The sequence below is a fragment of the Urocitellus parryii genome, chromosome 13, assembly GCF_045843805.1.
Source record: "Urocitellus parryii isolate mUroPar1 chromosome 13, mUroPar1.hap1, whole genome shotgun sequence".
NCBI lineage: Eukaryota > Metazoa > Chordata > Mammalia > Rodentia > Sciuridae > Urocitellus > Urocitellus parryii.
In genome coordinates, this window is record NC_135543.1 from 59,209,482 (window position 1) to 59,229,342 (window position 19,861).

Genomic DNA, 19,861 nt, shown 5'->3' on the forward strand with positions numbered 1-19,861 from the left:
GTAACACCTTTCCAGATATTCATAAAAATATAAATTATCCATCTCCCAAAATGGAGAATAACATACACTTCACAATCACACATATTCATTCTGCCACTCAAGATTAGTCATAGACCTGACCTCACACAAGGAAATACAAAAATCCATAAAACAACAACAAGCAAACCCACAACTATACATGATCTCCTGAATAGCCAAACATTCTCACTGCATTTCCCAAAATAGACTGTATACCCACGGAAAATACACCCAATGACTTACTTAACATTGCTCATATGCACATGCACATACACATATCTCTTCCAAATAACCCATGATACAAACAAAAATTGCAGCATTGCGGTATGGGCGGGCGGGGGCGTGGACTGCAGAGAACCACAGGTGAAATATTCCAAAGCCAAAATACAAACACCTACACCAAACTCCCTGAGTTTATATGTATTATTTCCCACACCCTCCAAACGTAACCAGTCCTACTGTCTCATTAGAATACAACTTTCTTTCAATAATCCATCCAGACACATACAAAACTCATATTCTCACCAGCCAACTTGAAACATAACTCAAAACTATGAATGCAAATAACACATTAGGAATACTATCTTCAAAATGGACATGCAACCAAAAATTCATGGCCTCTAAATTTCCACAATCCCCAAGAAGGAAAAAAGTCTGCAACATAGTCAGATGCAACCATGCACCCCACAATTCTTACACAGTAGGCAAAGGCAAAATCAAAACGTATTAGCATCCCCAAGACCAAACTCTGACACCCCAGTGCCAATGAACATTTACAAAAAAGAACACATAACTTTACTCATGTAAAAGATGAGTACCACAAAATTTAATAATAAAACATGACTCTATTTATTGCACATGACTTGTGGTCACAGGATTCTCCCATCATCATTCAGGTGCTCTGTCCAGAGGCTCGCACCAACAGCCAACCTAGGACAGCACGTCAGTCACAGTGTGACCACATCCCACTCAGCAAACTAGGCTCAGTATACTCCCTCGTGCAATGTCGCTAAAATCACCGGAAAAGAGCGTCCTTCAGCTAACAACCAGGATGCCAGCTGACAGTGTCCCCAACATTCACAGATTTCACAGGGAACAAGAAGATGATCATCACCACTTCGTCTGACATCGACAGGAGCCAAGTCGAGGACCTGCTGACTGGGACCCTGCTTCTCAAGCACCGCACAGGTGCCCTGGAACCCAGGGACCGCACAGGCTGCAAAGGACATGCATGGACAACGCCTCGACGTCGCACTGGACAACACACCCCTCACTTCTGGGTCTGGTGCTGATGGTCCGCGTCCTAGGGGAGGCAAGGCAGGCTCCTGGGCTGCCCTGGGAGCTCAGGACCAGGCAGGGACACACTGGGGACAGGAGAGGTTCACGGGGGCCAGTACCTCCGGGCCTATGGGACTGAGTCTGGATGCCTCCATGGGAGCCCGGCCGGCCGTTGGGAACCTGCCCTCTGCGCTCGCTCCTGCGCCTTGCCCTGCTGGAGCCCTAACGGACGCTAGAGCCCCAACTGACACTGGAGAACCTTGGGTGGCAGCCCGCGCAAGCGCCAAAGTGCCTCCAGCCAAGAGCATGCGCATGCGCGAAGAGTGCCCGGCAGACTGGAAGCTCTGAGCTGCCTGCAAGAAGAAGACCAAGGGAGTCTGAAGGCTTCAGGGTACCTCAAGAAAGGCGGATCCTCCTCCCAGAACCTCTGGACTGGCCCTCCATTCAGTAAGTACCATTATCCCCCTGGCACTGCTCCCCCAGGCACTGCACCCCCTGGTTCCACTCTCCTTGGGCCCTTCTCCAAGTAGCCCTGCTCCCCCTAGCCCTTTTCTCCCTGTCTCAGCTCCCACTGGCTCTGCTCCCCTGGGCCCTGCTCCTCTAGGACCTGCTCCCCCTGGCCCAGCATCCCCTTGCCCTGATTCGCCTGTGTCCTGCTAACCCTGGCCCTGCTCCCCTGGGCCATGCTCCCTCTGATCCTGCTCCCTCTGGGCTCTGCTCCTCCATGCCATACTTCCACGGGCCCTGCTTCAACCTGGGCTCTGCTCCCCCTGGGCTCTGCTCCCCCTGGGCCCTGATCCCCCTTGGACCTGTTCCCCCTGGTCCTGATCCCCTGAGTCCTGCTACACTAGACCCTGCTCCCCCAACTCATGCTCCCCTGGGCCATGCTCCCAATGGCCATGGTCCCGCGGCCCCACTCACCCTGGCCCTGCTCCCCTGGGCCCTACTCCCTCCAGTCCTGCTCCCCTGGGCCCTCTCCCCCTGGTTCTGCTCCTCCTGGGCCCTGCTTCCATACACCCCACTCCCCCTGGGTTCTACTCCCCCCCCGCCTTGCTCCCCTGGGCCTTACTCCCTCTGGTCCTGCATCCCTTGGGCCCTGCTCCTCCTGGTGTATTTCCCCTTGGCCCTGCTCCTCCCTGGGCTCAGCTCTCCCTGGACCCTGTTCCCCATTGGCCCTGTTCCCCTGGTCCTGCTTCCCCGGTTCCCCGGGCCCTACTCACTGTGGCCCTGCACCCTCTGACCCTGCTCCCCCTGGCCGTGTTCCACCTGGCCCTGCTCCCCTGGGCCCGGTTCCCATGGGCCCTGCTCACTCTGGTCCTGCTTTCCTGGCACTGCTCCCCCCTTGCTCTGCTCCCCTGAGACCTGCTCCCCTGGGACCTGATTCCCCTGGCCCTGCTCCCCTGGGCCCTGCTCCCCTAGGCCATGCTCCCTCTGGTCCTGCTTTCCTGGGCACTGCTCCCCCTGGCCCTAATCTCCTGGTCGTGCTCTCCTTGGGCCCTACTTCACCTGGTCCTGCTCCCCATGGTCCTGCTTTCCTGCGCACTGCTCCCCCTGCCCTGCTCCCCTGGGCCAATATCCTCCTGGCCTGGCTCCCCTGAGCCTGCTCCTCCCTGGGCTAAGCTCTCCCTGGGCCCTGCTCCCCCTTGGTTCTGCTCCCCCTGATTTTGCTTCCCCGGTCCCCACTCCCTCTGGCCCTGCTCCCCCTGGCCATGTTCTCCCCAGGGCTGTGCTCCCTCTGGTCCTGCTTTCCTGGGCACTTCTCCCCATGGCATTGCCCCCCATAGGCTCTGTTCCCCTGGCCCTAATCCCCTGGTCCTCCTTTCCTTGGGTCCTGATCCACCTTTTCGTGCTACCCATGGCCCTGCTCCCCATGGGCCCAGGTTCCCGGGGCCCTGCTCCCTCTGGTCCTGCTTTCCTGGTCAGTGCTCCGCATAACTCTGCTCCTCTGGGACCTGCTCCCCTGGCCCTGTTCCCCTGGGCCCTGCAACCCCTGTGTCCTGCTCTCCCTGGCCCTGCTCCCATGGGCTCTGCTCCCCTGGGCCATGCTCCCTCTGGTCCTGCTTCCCCGGGATCCTGCTCCCCCTGGTCCTGCTTCGCCAGACCCCACTCCCTCTGGCCCTGCTCCCCTAGGTCCTACTCCCTCTAGCCCTGCTCCCCTGGGCCCTACTCCCCTCTGGCCCTCTTCCCCTGGGTCCTGCTCCCCCTTGTGCTCCACTCCCCCTGGGCCCTGCACACCCTGGGTCCTGCTCCCCCTGGTCCTGCTTCATAGCACCCTGCTCCCTCTGGCCCTGTTCCCCTGGCCCTGTTCCCCGAGGCCCTGCTCCCCTGGGTCCTGTTCCTCCCTGGGGCCTCCTCCCTCTGGTCCTGCTTCCCTGGGCGCTGATCCCCCTGGCATTGCTCCCATGGGCCCTGCTCTCCCTGGCCCCTGCTCCCTCTGGTTCTGCTTTCCTAGGCACTGCTCCCCCTAGCTCTGCTCCCCTGGGCCGTGCTCCCCTGGGACCTTCTCTCCCTGGCCCTGCTCCTTGGGGCCTGCTACTCCTGTGTCTGGCTCCCCCTGGCCCTGCTCCCCTAGGCCCTGTTCCCCGGGGCCTGCTACTACTGTGTCTGGCTCCCCCTCGTCCTGCTCCCGTGGGCCCTGCTGCCCTGGGCCATGCTATACTCTGGTACAGCTCCCCGAGGCCATGCTCCCTCTGGTCCTGCTTCCCCTAGGACCTGATACTCCTGGCTCTGCTCCCCTTGGCCCTGCTTCCCCCTAGGCTCTGCCCCATCTGTGCCCTGCTCTCCTTTGACCCTGCTCCTTCTGGTCCTGCTTCACTGTACCCTGCCACAGTTGGCCCTGCTCCCTCTAGCTGTGTTCCCCCTAGCCCTGCTCCCCTGGGCCCTGCTCACCTAGGCCCTGCTCTCTCTGGTCCTGCTTTCCTGGGCCTTGCTCCCTCAGGCCCTTCTCCCTTGGGCCCTGCTCTCCTGGGCCTGCTTCTCCTGGACCTGCTCTGCTGGACCCTGCTCCTGCTGAAGCCTGCTCTTCTGAGCCCTGCTCCCCCTGGTCTCCTCTCTCCCTGGGCCCTGCTCCCCCAGGACCTTAACCCCTTTCTCTGCTTCTCCAGGGCCCTGTTCCCCCTGGCCCTGCTCCCCCTTTCCGTGCTTCTTCTGGGCCTGCTTCTCCAGGCCCTGCTCCCCTTGGTACTGCTCTCCCTGGGCCCTTATCCTCTGACCCTGCTCCCCTTGTCACTTGTATCCATGGCTCTACTCCCTCTGGTTCTGCTCCCCTGGACCCTGCTCCTCTGTGACCTCCTCACCCTGGGCCCTGCTCCCCCTGAGTATTTCTCCCCCTGGCCCTGCACCCCTGTGCCCAGCAACCCCTGTGTCCTGCTTCCCCTGGCCCTGCTCCCTATGGGCCCTGCTTTTCCTGGGCCTGCTCGCCCTGTCCCTGCTCTCCTTGGTCCTGCTTCCCCTGGCCCTGCTCCCCTGGACCATGCTCCTCCTGGGCCTTGCTTCCCTGTGCCCTACTCCCCATGGACCCTTCTTCCCTTGGGCCCTGCTCCCCTGGTCTTGCTCCTCATGGGCTCTGCTCACCGGGCCCTGTTCCCCCTGGCCCTGGTCCCCCTGGCCCTGGTCCCTGGGCCTTAATCCCCTGTGCCGTGTTCCCCACCGCACTCCACCCCCGACCCTACATCTCTGGGCCATGTTCTCTCTTTCCTGCTCCCCCCTGGGCTCTGCTCCTCTGGGCCCTCCTCCCATCTGTGCTCCACTCCCTCTCAGTGCTGCTCCCCCTTGATCCTGTTCCCCCTGGCTCTGCTCCCCTGGGCCATGATTCCTCTGGTCTTTCTTTCCTGGGCCCTGCTCCCCCTGGCCCTGCTCCCTGTGGGCCCTGCTCCCAAGGATCTTGTCCCCCTGTTATTGCTGTCCCTGAGCCTTTCTCCCCTTGGCCCTTTTCCCACTATCCCCAATCCCCCTCGCCCTGCTCCCCATGGGCCCTGCTCCCCCTGGCCTTGCTCCCTGTGGGCCCTGCTCTTTCTGGCCCTAATCCTCTGGCCATTTTCCCCTGGGCCTTGCTCCCCTGGGCCCTTGTCTACTGATCCCTGCTTCCCCTGGGCCTGTTCTGCTGGGCCCTGCTCCCCATCTACTCTGCTCTTCTGCGCCCTGATCCCCCTAGGCCCTTATCCCCCTGGGGCCTGTTCCCACTGGTCTTGCTCCCCATGGGCCCTGCTCCCATGGGCCCTTCTCCCCATGTTTCCTGTTTCTCCTTTCCCTGATACCCCTGTCCCTGCTCCCCCTTTCCGTGAATCTATGGGCCTGCTCCTTGGGACCTGCTCCCCCTGGTACTGCTCTCACAGGGCCTTTGTCCCCTGGTCTGCTCCCCCTGACTCTTTCCTCCATGACTCTGCTCCCCCTGGCTCTGATTCCCTGGACACTGCTCCTCTGTGACCTGCTAACCCTGGCCCTACTCGCTGTGGGCCCTTCTACCCCTAGCCCACCCATCCTAGGCCCTGCTCCACCCTGGTTTTCCTTTCCCTGGGCCCTGATCCACCTGGTCCTTCTCCTCCCCAGCCCTGCTCTCCCTATCCCTGTTCCCCTGGGCCCAATGCCCCAGTCCTGCTCGCCTGGGCCCTGCTCTCCTGGACCCTGCTCTCCTGGGCCCTGCTCCCCTGGCCCTTCTCCCCTGGGCTCTGCTCCCACTGGCCCTGCTCACCCTGGTCCTTTTCTCCTGGCACTGCTACCCCTGGCTCTGCTGCCTTGGGCCCTGCTCCCATGGGACCTGCTTTCCCTGGTCCTGATCCCTTGGGCCCTGTTCCCCCTATCCCGCTCCCCCTGGCCTTGCTCCCCTGGGCCCTGCTCCCAATGTGTCCTGCTCCCCCTGGCCCTGCTACCCTGCTCCCATGGGCACTGCACCTCCTGCCCCTGCTACCCTGGGCCATGCTCTCCTTGGGCCCTGCTCCCACTGATCCTGCTCCCCATGGGCCCAGCTCCCCTTGGTCCAGCTCCCCCTGGGCCTAATCCCTATGAGCTCTGCTCTCCCTAACCCTGATCTCCTGGGCCCTGCCCTACCGGGTCCTGCTTCTTCCGGGCCCTGCTCCCCCTGGCCTTACTCTCCTGGGCCCTACTCCCCCATGTCCTGCTCCACAGGGCCTTGCTCCCCCTGTCCCTGCTCCCCTGGGCCGTGCTCTCCTGGGCCCTCTTTCCCCTGGCCCTGTTACCCTTGGCTCTGCTCCCTCTGTACCTGGTCCCCTGGCTTTTTTATCCAGGCACTGCTCCCCCTGGGCCTAATCCCTATGAGCTCTGCTCCCCCTAACCCTGCTCTCCTGGGCCTTGCCCCACCGGGTCCTGCTTCTTCCGGGCCCTGCTCCCCCTGGCCTTACTCTCCTGGGCCCTACTCCCCCAAGTCCTGCTCCACAGGGCCGTGCTCCCCCTGTCCCTGCTCCCCTGGGCCCTGCTCTCCTGGGCCCTCTTTCCCCTGGCCCTGTTACCCTTGGCTCTGCTTCCTCTGTACCTGGTCCCCTGGCTTTTTTCTCCTGGCACTGCTCCCCCTAGTTCTGATCCTCTGGCTCCTGCTTCCTGTGTACTGCTCCCCCTGGCTCTGGTCCCCTGGGCCCTGCTGTCCTGGTCAATGCTCTAGTCCTCCTCTCTCTGGGCCCTGCTCACATGGTCCTGCTCCTTCCGGGCCCTGCTCCCCCTGGCCCTGCTCCCCTGGGCCCTACACCCCTAGGCCAGCTCCCCTGGGCCCTGTGCCCACTGTGTCCTGCTCCCCTGGGACCTGCTTCCCTGAGCCATGCACTCATGTGTCCTACTCCCCTTGGTCCTCATCCCCTGAGTCCTGCTCCCCCATGGCCGTGCTCCCTGGGCCCTGCTTCCATGGTTCTACTCCGCCTGGGCCCTGGTTTCACTTTGCCTCTCTCCCCCTGGGCCCTGCTACCCTTAGGCCCTGCTCGCCCTGGTTCTGTACCCATGGGCCCGGCTCACTGGCCCTGTTCCCCCGGCCTTACTCCCTGTGGGTTCTGCTCCTCCTATCCTTGCTCTCCTGGGCCCTTCTCCCCTTAGGCCTCCCCTCCTTGGGCCCTGCTCCTCCTGGTCCTGCTCCTCCTTGGCCCTGCTCCCCTGGCCCTGCTCCCCCTGCCCCTACTCCCTGTGTACTCTGATCCCCTTAGCCCTGATCTCCTGGGCCCTGCTCCCTGTGGTCCTCCTCTCCCTGGGCCCTGCTCAACCTCTTCCAGCTCTCCCCAGCCCTGCTACCCTTGGCCCTGATTCCCTGGGCCCTACTCCCTCTAGTCCTTCTCACCTGAGCCCTCTCCCCTGGTTCTGATCCTCCTAGGCCCTGGTCCCCCTGGACCCTGCTCCCCTGGGCCTTGCTCACCCTGGCCCTTCTCCCCAAGGCCGCGCTCCCTCTGGCCCTGCTCCCCTTGGCCATGTTCCTCCTGGCCCAGCTCCCCTGTGCCCTGCTCTTTCTAGTCCTGCTTTCCTGGGCCTTGTTCCCCCTGGCAATGCTCCCCATGGGCCCTACTCCCCCTGTCCCTAATCCCCTGGTCCTGCTCTCCTTGGGCCCTATTCCACCTGGTCCTGCTACCCATGACCCTGCTCCCCTGGGCCTCCACGACACCCTGCTTCCCCTGGGCCCTTCTCCTCCTGGGCCCTGCTCCACATGGGCCATGCTACCCTGGGCCCAGCTCCCCCTGTTCTCTATTTCTCCTGGGCCCTGCTCCACCTGACCCTGCTACCCCTTTCCCTGCTTCCCCTGTGCCTGCTTCCCCGGGCTCTGCTCTCCCTGATACAGCTCTCCCTGGGCCCTGCTTCCACTGTGTCCTGCTCCCCTGGGACCTGCTTCCCTGAGCCATGCACCCATGTGTCCTACTCCCCTTGGTCCTCATCCCCTGAGTCCTGCTCCACTTGGCCATGCTCCCCTGGCCCTGCACCCCATGTGTCCTGCTCCCCCTGGCCTTGCTCCCCTGGGCCCTGTACCCCAAGTGTCCTGTTCCCCCTTACCCTGCTCCCTTGGGACATGCTCCCTCTGGTCCTGGTCCCCCAGGGACCTGCTCCCCTAGGCCCTACTCCACCCTGGGTTCCAATTTCCCTGGGCCCTGCTCCCCCTTGACCTTACACCTCCTAGTCCTGCTTCCCTGTGCCCTGCTCCCTGTGGACCTGCTCCCCCTGGCCCTGCTCCCCTGGGCCCTGCTTCCCTGGGCCTTGCTCCCCCTGGACCTTCTCCCCCTGGTATTGCTGTCCCTGAGCCCTTCTCACCTTGGCCCTTTTCCCCCTATCCCCAATCCCCCTGGCCCTGCTCCCCATGGGCCCTGCTCCCCTGGCCCTACTCCCTGTTGGCTCTGCTCCCCTTAGCCCTGCTCATCTGGGCCCTGCTCCCCTTGATCCTCCTATCCCTTGGACCTGCTCCATTTTGTCCTGCTCTCCACGGGGCCCTGCTCCACTGGCCCTGTTCCCCTGGGCCCTACGCCCTGAAGTCTTCCTCTCCTGGGCCCTGCTACCCTTGGTTCTGCTCCTCCTGGGCCCTGTGGCCCCTAGACCTCGCTCTCCCTGAGTCCTGGTCCCCTCTGGCCCTGCTCCCCCTGGCCGTGTTCCCTCCAAGCCTGCTCAACTGGGCCCTGCTCCCCTGCGCCCTGCTCACTCTGGTCCTCATTTCTTGGTCCCTGATCCCCCTGTCACTGCTCCCCATGGGTCCTGATCCTCCTGGCCCTGATCCCATGGTCCTGGTCTCCTTGGGCCATGCTCAACCTGGTCCTGCTCCCCATGGCCCTGCTCCTTCTGGCCCTAATCCCTTGGCCCTGCTCACCCTGGCCTGTCTCCATAGGTCCCTGATCTCCTGGTCCCTGTTTCCCCTGGTCCTCCACCCCTGGGCCCTGCTCCCCCTGGGGCCTCCTCCCCGTGGTCCCTGCTCTGATGGGCTTGCTCCACATGGGTGGTGCTACCCCGGTCCTGCTACCCCTGATCCCTGCTTCTCATGCGCCCTGCTCCTCATGGCCCTGGTCTCTTGGGCCCTGCTCCAACCTGGGCTCCGCTCCCCCATGGGCTCCACTCCCCCTGAGTCCTGCTCCCCCTTGGCCCTGCTCTCCATGGTCCTGTTTTTACAGGCTCCGCCCACTCTGGCCCTGATCCCCATGGCCCTCTTCCCCCTGACCCTGCTCCCTCTGATCCTGTTCCCCTGGGCCTTGTTCCTCCTGGCCCTGCTTCCCTGTGCCCTGCTCCCCCCGGCCCTGCTCCCTGGGCCCTGCTCCCCCTGGTCCTGCTCCCCATGGGCCCTGCTTCCCTAGTCCTGCTCCACCTGGCCCTACTCCTTGTGGGCTCTGCTCCCCCTAGCCCTGATCTCCTGGGCCCTGCTCCCCCTGATCCTCCTCTCTCTGGGCCATGCTCCCCCGGGTTATGCTCTTCCTGGACCCTGTTCCACCTGGCCCTGCTCCCCTGGGACCAACACCCCCCAGTCCTCTACTCCTGGGCCCTGCTCTCGCTGGTTCTGCTACCCTTGGGCCCTGATTTCCCTGGGCCCCACTCCCCCTGGGCCCTGGTCCACCTGGGTTCTGCTCCACCTGGTCTTGCTTCCCTGGGCCTACTTCCCTAGACCTAATCCCATGGACAGCTCCCCTGGCCCTGATTCCCTGGACCCTCTCCTCCAGGCCCTGCTCCCTCTCATTGTGCTCCTCCCTGGTTCTGATCCCACAGGACTTCCTTCCCCTGGTTCTGCTCCCCTGGGCTCGCCTCCCACTGGGCCCAGCACCCCTCAGCCCTGCTCCCCCTGGTCCTGCTTCCCTTTGCCTTGCTCTCCTTGGCCTTGCTCCCCCTGGCACTGTTACCCCTGGCCCTGTATTCCTGTGCCCAATTCCCGCTGGGCCCTTCTTTCCCTGAGCCCTTCTCCCCATGGACTTATTCCCCATGGGCCCTACTCCCCCAGGCCCTTCTCCCTCTGACCCTTTTTCTCCTGGGCCCTACTCCCCCTGGCCCTTCATCCCCTTGCCCTGCTTCCCCTGGGCCAGCGCCCCCGGGCACTGCACCCCCCTGGTTCCGCTCTCCTTGGGCCGTTCTCCACATAGCCCTGCTCCCCCTAGCCCTTTTCTCCCTGTCTCAGCTCCCACTGGCTCTGCTCCCCTGGGCCCTGCTCATCTAGGACCTGCTCCCCCTGGCCCTGCATCCCCTTGCCCTGATTCGCCTGTGTCCTGCTACCCCTGGCCCTGTTCCCCTGGGCCATGCTCTCTCTGGTCCTGCTCCCTCTGGGCTCTGCTCCTCCTTGCCATACTTCCACGGGCCCTGCTTCACCCTGGGCTCTGCTCCCCCTGGGCTCTGCTTCCCCTGGGCCCTGATCCCCCTTGGCCCTGTTCCCCCTGGTCCTGATCCCCTGAGTTCCTGTTTCCCTGGACCCTGCTCCCCCAATTCCTGCTCCCCTGGGCCATGCTCCCAATGGCAATGGTCCCCCTGGCCCCACTCACCCTGGCCTTGCTCCTATGGGCCCTCTCCCCCTAGTTCTGCTCCTCCTGGGCCCTGCTTCCATAGACCTAACTCCCCCTGGGCTCTACTCCCCACTGCCTTGATCCACTTGGCCTTACTCCCTCTGTTCCTGCGTCCCTTGGGCCCTGCTCCTCCTGGTGCTATACCCCTGGGCCCTGCTCCTCCCTAGGCTCAGCTCTCCCTGGACCCTGCTACCCATTGGCCCTGTCCCCCTGGTCCTTATTCCCCAGGCCCTGCTCACTGTGGCCCTGCACCCTCTGACCCTGTACACCCTGGATGTGTTCCCCCTGTGCCTGGTTCCCTGGTCCCAGTTCCCATGGGCCCTGGTCCCTATGGTCCTGCTTTCCTGGCACTGCTCCCCCCTTGCTCTGCTCCCCTGGGACCTGCTCCCCTGGGACCTGCTCCCCTGGGACCTGCTTTCCCTGGCCCTGCTCCCCTGGGCCCTGCTCCCCTAGGCCATGCTCCCTCTGGACCTGCTTTCCTGGGCACTGCTCCCCCTGGCCCTAATCCCCTGGTCCTGCTCTCCCTGGACTCTACTTCACCTGGTCCTACTCCCCATGGTCCTGCTTTCCTGTGCACCGCTCCCATGGCCCTGCTCCCCTGGGCCATGCTCCTCCTGGCCTTGCTCCCCTGAGCCCTGCTCCTCCCTGTGCTAAGCTCTCCCTGGGCCCTACTCCCCGTTGTCTCAGCTCCCCTTGGTTTTGCTTCCCCGGTCCCCGCTCCCTCTGGCCCTGCTCCCCCTGGCCATGCTCTCCCCAGGGCTGTGCTCCCTCTGGTCCTGCTTTCCTGGGCACTTCTCCCCATGGAATTACTCCCCATAGGCTCTGTTCCCCTGGCCCTAATCCCCTGGTCCTGCTATCCTTGCATCCTGATCCACCTTTTCCTGCTACCCATGGCCCTGCTCCTATTGGGCCCAGCTTCCCTGGGCCCTGCTCCCTCTGGTCCTGCTTTCCTGGCCAGTGCTCCCCATAATTCTGCTCCTCTGGGACCTGCTCCTCCTGGCCCTGTTCCCCTGGGCCCTGCAACCCTGTGTCCTGCTCTCCCTGGCCCTGCTCCCATGGGCTCTGCTCCCCTGGGCCATGCTCCCTCTGGTCCTGCTTCCCCGGGATCCTGCTCCCACTGGTCCTGCTTCACAAGACCCCACTCCCTCTGGCCCTGCTCCCCTAGGCCCTACTCCCTCGAGCCCTGCTCCCCTGGGCCCTGCTCCCCCTGGCCCTGCTCCCCTGGGCCCTTCTCCCCCAGTCCAGCTCCCCTGGGCCCTGCTCCCCCTGGGCCTGCTCCCCCTGGGCCTGCTCCCCTGGGCCCTGATCTCCTGGGCCCTGCTTCCCCTGGCCCTTTTCTCCTGGCACTGCTCCCCCTTAACCTGCTCCCTCTGGCCCTGCTCCCCTGGGTCCTTCTCCCCACTGGGCTTTGCTCCCCCTGGGCCCTGCTCCCCTGGCCCTGCTACCCCTGCCCCTACTCTTTGTGTACTCTGCTCCCCTTAGCCCTACTCTCCTGGGCCCTGCTCCCCCTGATCCTCCTCTCCCTGGGCCCTGCTCCACCTGTTCCATTTCTCCCCAGCCCTAGTCCCCCTGGCCGTGCTCCCCTGGGCCCTACTCCCTCCAGTCCTGCTCCCCTGAGCCCTCTCTCCCTGGTTCTGCTCTTCCTAGGCCCTGATCCCCTTGAACTCTGCTCCCCTGGGGCCTGCTCCCTCCTGGCCCTGCTCCCCTGGGCGCTCTCCCTCTGGCCCTGCTCCCCTTGGCCGTGTTCCTCCTGGCCCAGCTCCCCTGGGTCCTGCTCTCTCTGGTCCTGCTTTCCTGGGCCTTGTTCCCCCTGGCACTCCTCCCCATGGGCCCTACTCCCCCTGTCCCTAATCTGCTGGTTCTGCTCTCCCTGGGCCTTGCTCTGCCTGGTCCTGCTACCCATGGCCCTGCTCCCCTGGGCCCTGCTCATGCTGGGCCCAGCTCCACTGCACCCTGCTTCCCCTAGGCCCTTCTCCCCCTGGGCCCTGCTCCAAATGGGCCATGCTATTTCAGGCCCAGCTCCCCCTGTTCTCTGTTTCTCCTGGACCCTGCTGTCCCTCGTCCTGCTCCCCCTTTCCCTGCTTCCCCTATGCCTGCTTCCCCAGGCTCTGCTCTCCCTGATACTGCTCTCCCTGGGCCCCACTCCCACTGTGTCCTGCTCCCCTGGGACCTGCTTCCCTAGGCCATGCACCTATATGTCCTACTCCCCTTGGTCCTCATCGCCTGAGCCCTGCTCCCCCATAGCCGAGCTCCCTGGGCCCTGCTCCCATGGTTCTGCTCCCCCTGGGCCATGGTTTCACTTTGCCCCTCTCTCCCTGGGCCCTGCTCCCCTTGGGCCCTGCTCACCCTGGTTCTGTATCCAGGGGCCCTGCTTGCTGGCCCTGTTCCCCCTGGCCCTACTCCCTGTGGGTTCTGCTCCTCCTATCCTTGCTTTCCTGGGCCCTTCTCCCCTTAGGCCTCCTCTCATTGGGCCCTGCTCCTTCTGGTCCTGCTCCTCCTTGGCCCTGCTCCCCTGGCCCTGCTCCCCTGGGGCCTACTCACCCAGACCTGCTAACCTGGGCCCTACTCCCCCTATCCCTGCTCCCTGGGTCCTGCTTCACCTGGCCCTTTTCTCCTTGCTCTGCTCCCCTGGGCCCTGCTCCCCTGGGAACTGCTCTCCCTGGCCCTGCTCCCCTGGGCCCTACTCCCCATGTGTCCTTCTCCCCCGGCCCTTCTCTACCTGGCCCTGCTCCCCTGGGCTGTTCTCCCTCTGGTCCTGCTCCCCCAGGGCCCTGTTCCATCTGGCCCTGCTCTCCTGGGCCCTGCTCCCCCATGGGCTCCACTCCCACAGAGCCCTGCTCCCCCTTGGCCCTGGTCCCCCTGGTCCTACTATCCCAGGACCAGCTCCCTCTGGCCCTGCTCCCCCTGGCCCTGTTCCTCCTGGCTCTGCTCCCCTGGGTCTTGCTCCCCTGGGCCCTTCTCTCTCTGGTCCTGCTTCCCCGGGCCCTGCTTCTCCTAGCCCTGTTCCCCTGGTCCCTGCTCCCCTCCCCCCGGGCCCTGTTCCCCCCGGGCCTTGCTCCCTGGGTCCTGCTCCTCCCTGGCCCTACTCCCCTAGGTTCTGTTCCCCTGGGCCCTGCTCCCTCTGGTCCTGCTTTGTTGGTCTCTGCTCCCCATGGCACTGCTCCCCATGGGCTCTCATCCCCGTGGCCCTATTCCCCTTTCCTTCTCTCCTTGTGACCTGCTCCTCCTGGCCCTAATCCCCTTTCCTGCTCTCCTTAGGACCTGCTCCACCTGGTCCTGATAACCATGGCCCTAATCCCCATGGTCCCTGTTCCCCCTTTCCCTGCTCTCCCTGGCCCTGCTCCCCCTGGACCTCCTCTCCCTGGGCCCCGCACCCCTGGGCCCTGTTCTCCCCTGGCCTTGCTTCCCTGGGCTGTGCTCCCTTTGGTCCTTCTCCCCCTGGGCCCTGTTCTTCCTGGCCCTACTCCCTTGGGTCCTGCTCCCCCTTGGGCCCAGCTTCCTCTGGGCCCTGCTCCCCCTGGTGCTGCTTCCCCGGGCCCAGTTCCCTCTGGCCCTGCTCCCCCTGGCCGTGTTCCCCCTGGCCCTACTCCCCTAGGTCATTCTCCCCTGAGCCCTGCGTCTATGGTCCTACTTTCCTAGGCCCTGTTACCCCTGGCACTGCTCCCCATGGGCCCTGCTCCCCCTGAACCTAATCCCCTGGTCCTGCTCTCCTTGGGCTCTGCTCCACTTGGTCCTGATAACCATGGCTCTGCTCCCCATGGGCCCTGCTCCCCTTGCCATAATCCCCTGGCTCTGCTCCCCCTGGCCCTGCTCTCTGTTCCCTGCTTCTCCTGGGCCTTGCTCGCCTGCCCCTGCTAGCCCTGGATTCCCTGTGCCCCACTCCTCCTGGGCCCTGATACCCCTGGACCCTTCCTCTGCTCAGTTAAAAACCATTAATTGCTCCCTGTTGCCTGCAAGTCCTTCTCAGCCATCGGGTCTTTACAGTCCATCTCCCTTAACTTTTAGCTTCTCCTGCTGTATTCTGTGTCGTGGTTTCTGCAAACACCTCCTGGAATGATCCTTCCTTTTTCCCTACTAATCTTCTCCCAGTGTGGCAAGCTTCTATAATTGTGACCATTTCAAAGATCTTGGTAAACCTGGTGGAATAACTTCTAGCAAAAATAGGGCAAATAAGCAAATGTATAGTGCAGAGTCATTCATGATACCTACTTCTTCAGTCATGACATTTAGATTGTCATGTCTTACCAAGTGTCTGAAATATTTCATGTTCTTCTTTATCTATGTTATCTAAGCCAGCCTCATGGACTGCTACAGAGATCTGTAGTTGGTCTCCCTATGCTACAGAGGTCTGTAATTGGTTTTCCTATTTCTACTTCCTTTTCTTTTTAAATTTGTTCTAATTAGTTATACATGACAGTAGAATGCATCTCGACACATTGTACACAAATGGAGCACAACATCTTCTTCCTGTGGCTGAATATGATGCAGAGTCACACTAGTAGTGTAATCATCCACGTATATAGGGTAATAATGTCCATCTTTCCTTTTCTTTTTAACAGGTTGATTCATTTCGTGTTTTTTCTATGTTTTAAAAAATATATTTTGATATTTTTTATGTAAAAATAAAAAAGTAAAGGGGCTGGAGATGTGGCTCAGCGGTAGCGCGCTCGCCTGGCATGCGTGCGGCCCGGGTTCGATCCTCAGCACCACATACAAACAAAGATGTTGTGTCCACCAAGAACTAAAAAATAAATATTAAAAATTCTCTCTCTCTCTCTCCTCTCTCACTCTCTCTTAAAAAAAAAAAAGTAAAGATATATTGATATATGTATATATTTTTACTTTTTATTGAAATAATGATTCAAATAGCATACCATTTAATATTCAAAATGGATAGTTGCTTTAGTGTATTCAGTTATGTTATAACTATCAATACAATCCAATTTTAGAACCCATTTTAAATCAAAATAAAAATAAACCCTATTGTCTTTGGCAGTGACTCTTCAGTCAGCCTCTGTCTCCTAGTCCTAAAACAATGTTTATCTATTTTCTCTCTCAGTAGGTTTGTCTACTTTTAAGTCTATTCCTAGTATTTTTTGATGCTATTGTAAATGAAATTGTTTTCTTAATTTCACTTTTAGATTGCTCATTGATAGTGTATAGAAACAGTTGATTTTTGTATAATTAATCTTGTGCAATTTGATGAACTCATTTATTCTAATAGATTTTTAGTGAATTTCTTAATAATACCTGTATATAAGATTATGTTACTTGCAAATAAGGTAATTTTACTCCTTTCTTCTGAATGTGAGTGTTTTAAGTTTCTTTCTCTTGCCTGATTTATATGCTTGGAGCCTCCATGACTGTGGAATAAAAATATTGAGAGCAAACATGCTTGTCCTGTCCCTGGTCTTGCTGAGGAGAGGGGAGGGAACATTGATGTTAGTGATTAGTTGTCATGTTAGTAATTTTTTTTTCTTGGTATATTCCCTTTATCAGTTGGGAAACTTCCTCAAATTTGTAGTTTGTTGAGTGTTTTGAGTTGAATTTTGTCAAATGTTTTTTTCTGTCGTATTGGGATAATCATGGTTTTTCTTATTTAGCCTATTGTTGTGATAACTTCCACTAAATGATTCTCAAATACTGACCCAGACTTACATACCTGGAGTAAATTCTATTTATTTGTGTTATAAAATTCTTTTTATAGATTGTTGTATTTGATTTGCTTATATTTTGTTTGAGAACTTTTATGTCTATGTTTGTGAGAGTGTATTTTGTTTGAGAGTTTTTATGTCTATGTTTATGAGAGAGTAGTCTTTAGTTTTTCATTCTTGTAATGTCTTTCTTTGTCTTTGGTATGTGGATAATGCTAACTCGATAGAATGAGCTTGGATGTTTTCTTTTTGCATCTGTTTTTTGGAAGCGATTGTAGAGTTATGATATAATTTTCTTGATATTTTGATAGTGGGATTTACCTGCAAAACTTTCTGGCTCTGATACTTTTGTTCTAGAAGCTTATTGCTTATCGATTCAGTTTCTTTAATGGATATAGGCTTTTTCAGTTCTGTTTGTCCTTGTCTGTATTTATATTTTATCTTCCAAGGAGTTGGCCCATTTAACCAAATTTGTGGTCATAAAATTGTTTATAACTTTCTTTTATTATGCATTTAATGGGGGGAGGTCAGTAATTTGTATTTTCTCTTTTTTTATAATATGCCTGGCTAGAGGCTTATCAACTTAGTGATCTTAAAAAAACAAAACAAAACAGAAACCAAACAAAGCAGCTTTTGGTTTGTTCACTTTTCTGTATTGGTTTCCTATTTTCACTTTCATTGATTTCTGTTAATTGAATTTTTTTCTGCTTAATTTATTTTCAATTTATTTTACTTCTAGCTGATTTTTGTTTTTGGTACTAGAGATTGAACTCAGGGTGTTTTACCACTGAGCTCCATCCCCAGCCCTTTTTATTTTTTATTTTGATATGGAGGTCTCATTAAGATGCTGAGTATCTCATTCAGTTGCTGAGGATGGCCTTGAACTTGCAATCCTTCTGCCTCTATCTCCTGAGTAGCTGGGATTACAGGTGTGCGCCATTTGCCAGACTGCTTCTCTTCTAGTTTCTTAGGGTAGAAGCTTAAATTACTGATTTTAGTTTTATTTGTCTAATGCTATAAATTTTCCTGTAAGCTCTGCTGCATGTCATTTGTTTTGATAAGTAAATTTTTGTTTACTTCTACATATTTTAAATTTTGTCTTGACACTTTTTTTCAAGATGTATGCATTATTTAGAAGTGCCTTATTTAATCTCTAAGTATTTTGGAGCTGAGCTTTCTGTTATTGATTTCTAGTTTCTTTCCATGGTGGTCTGAGAGCACACTTTGTATTATTTCTGTTCTTTTAAATTTGTTAAGGTGTGTTTTTGGCACATTATGTGGTCATTCTTGGTGAATGTTTCTGTGAGCTTGGGAAGAACATGTATTCATTCTGCTGTTGTGGGTTATTCTATATTCAACTAGTTTTGTTATTCAGTTTCATTTAGTTGATCAGTGGTGGTATTCTGTTCGGCTGTACCCTGATTTTCTGCCTGCTCTGTCACTTAGCAGAGAGTTGATATCTGCAGCTGTAATTCTGGATTTGTCTATTTCTCCTTGCAATTCTTTCAGTTCTTTTTTAAAAACATATTTTTTAAATTGTTGATAGACCTTTATTTTTAAAAATTTATTTATATGTGGTGGCTGAGAGTTGAACCTAGTGCCTCACACATGCCAGGCAAGTGCGCTCTGCTGAGCCCCAGCCCCCTCTTTCAGTTCTTAATTGACATAATTTGATACAAATATCACAGGATCATTATGTCTTTTTAGTGTGGGTTGTTACAACTTAGTGTAACATTTTCAGGGGGCTTGGATTATATATGTGGTTATCAAACAGTCTTTTGGTCACTACTTTTCAGTGGCTTATTCCGTATAATTTATTAGTAATGATGATTGAGGTTATTGAAGTTGGCAAAATTTTTAGAAGTAAAAATATACTTTCCCATGGTGAAATATAAAAGGCAGCATTACAGAAAGGTGCCACTTCACTTTCAGTCTCTTTATCAAAATTGAAGACTTTAAAACATCTAGTCTCTGCTGTGAATAACAGTAATTTTATTTACTGCCTTTCTGATTTGTGTTAACATACATTATTAATTTTTATAGACAATATCTGGCCTCCTTTTGATGTAAGATAAGAGAAGGTTTGCTGCTCTAGTTTGTCTTCTGCCTTCCAATTTCTGGCATTGATAACACTCATTTATATCATCAAAATTTACGACAGTTACATTTTGTTCTCTTATCATAATTGTTATGCCTTATCTACACGTTGAATATGAACAGTGCTTATAATATTACTGATAACATTTTTGTTGATAATACCTTCACTATGTCTCTGGAATCAGTCTACTTCCTATTGTGACTACTGCAGATGAAATCTGTGTAATTGTCATACTTTATATAGATCTCAGCAGTAGTGTCTTGATTGGTCTCCTTAAGTATATTCACCCTCTTTTTTTTCTTTTGTAAATTGAGATGAAATTCATATACAAAATTTATCATTTTAAACTTTTTAAGTGTATAATTCAGTAGGTTTTAGTTTGTCTACCATGTTGCACAATTGCAACCAGTATCTAATTCCAGAATACTTTCTTTAAACTTTTTTACAAACTTCTACATCCCTGTCTTCTGATTGCCTTCTCCCCTCTAGCCTTTGGAAACCTCTAATCTTTATTCTGCTGGTATCGATTCACCTATACTATATGTTTTGTGTAAATGGATGGTATATGTGGGATTTTTTTTGGAGGGGGGGTGGTTATCTGACTGCTTTTCAGATTAGTATTTTCAAGGTTTTTCCATGCCATAGCTTCGTTCCTTTTTATGACTGAGTAATATTTCATCATATGGATACATCACATTTTGTTTCCACTATTTGGATATTATGAATGTTTTTGAATATTTGTGTATGATTATTTGTTTGAATATATGTCATGTGATAATTTTATGTTTTTTTTAGAGGAACCATTGAACTGCTTACTGTTAACATATCAGATGTGTAGTTTGCAAATATTTTCTCCTATTCTGTGGATTTTTAATTTTTTAAATAAAGTCTTACAAGTTTTTTTTTCTTTTGTTACTTGTTTTTTTGGTGTTTCTTAATTATGAAATTTACCTGGTAATTCAAGATTGTGAAGGTGCATACATGCACACACTCATACACACACACACACGCATACACACAGACACACTTCTAATAATTTTGTAGTTTTAGCCTACATTTGTATCTTTGATCCATTTTGAGTTAATTGCTGTATATGATGTGAGGAAGGGGCTCAACCCCATGTTTTTTTCCATGTCAGAATTACTTTTCCTACAATAATTGTTGATAAACTTTTTTTATTTTTATATTTTGCCATTGAATTGTCTTAGCATCCTTGTCAAAGACCAGTTGACTTGTAAGTAAAAGGGTTTATTTCTGGACTCTGAATTTGTTTCCACTGATTTATGTGTATGTCTGTCCTTATACCAGTAACTTCACTGGTTTTTTACAGTTTTGAAAGAACTTTTGAAATAAGTAAATATAAGTCCTTG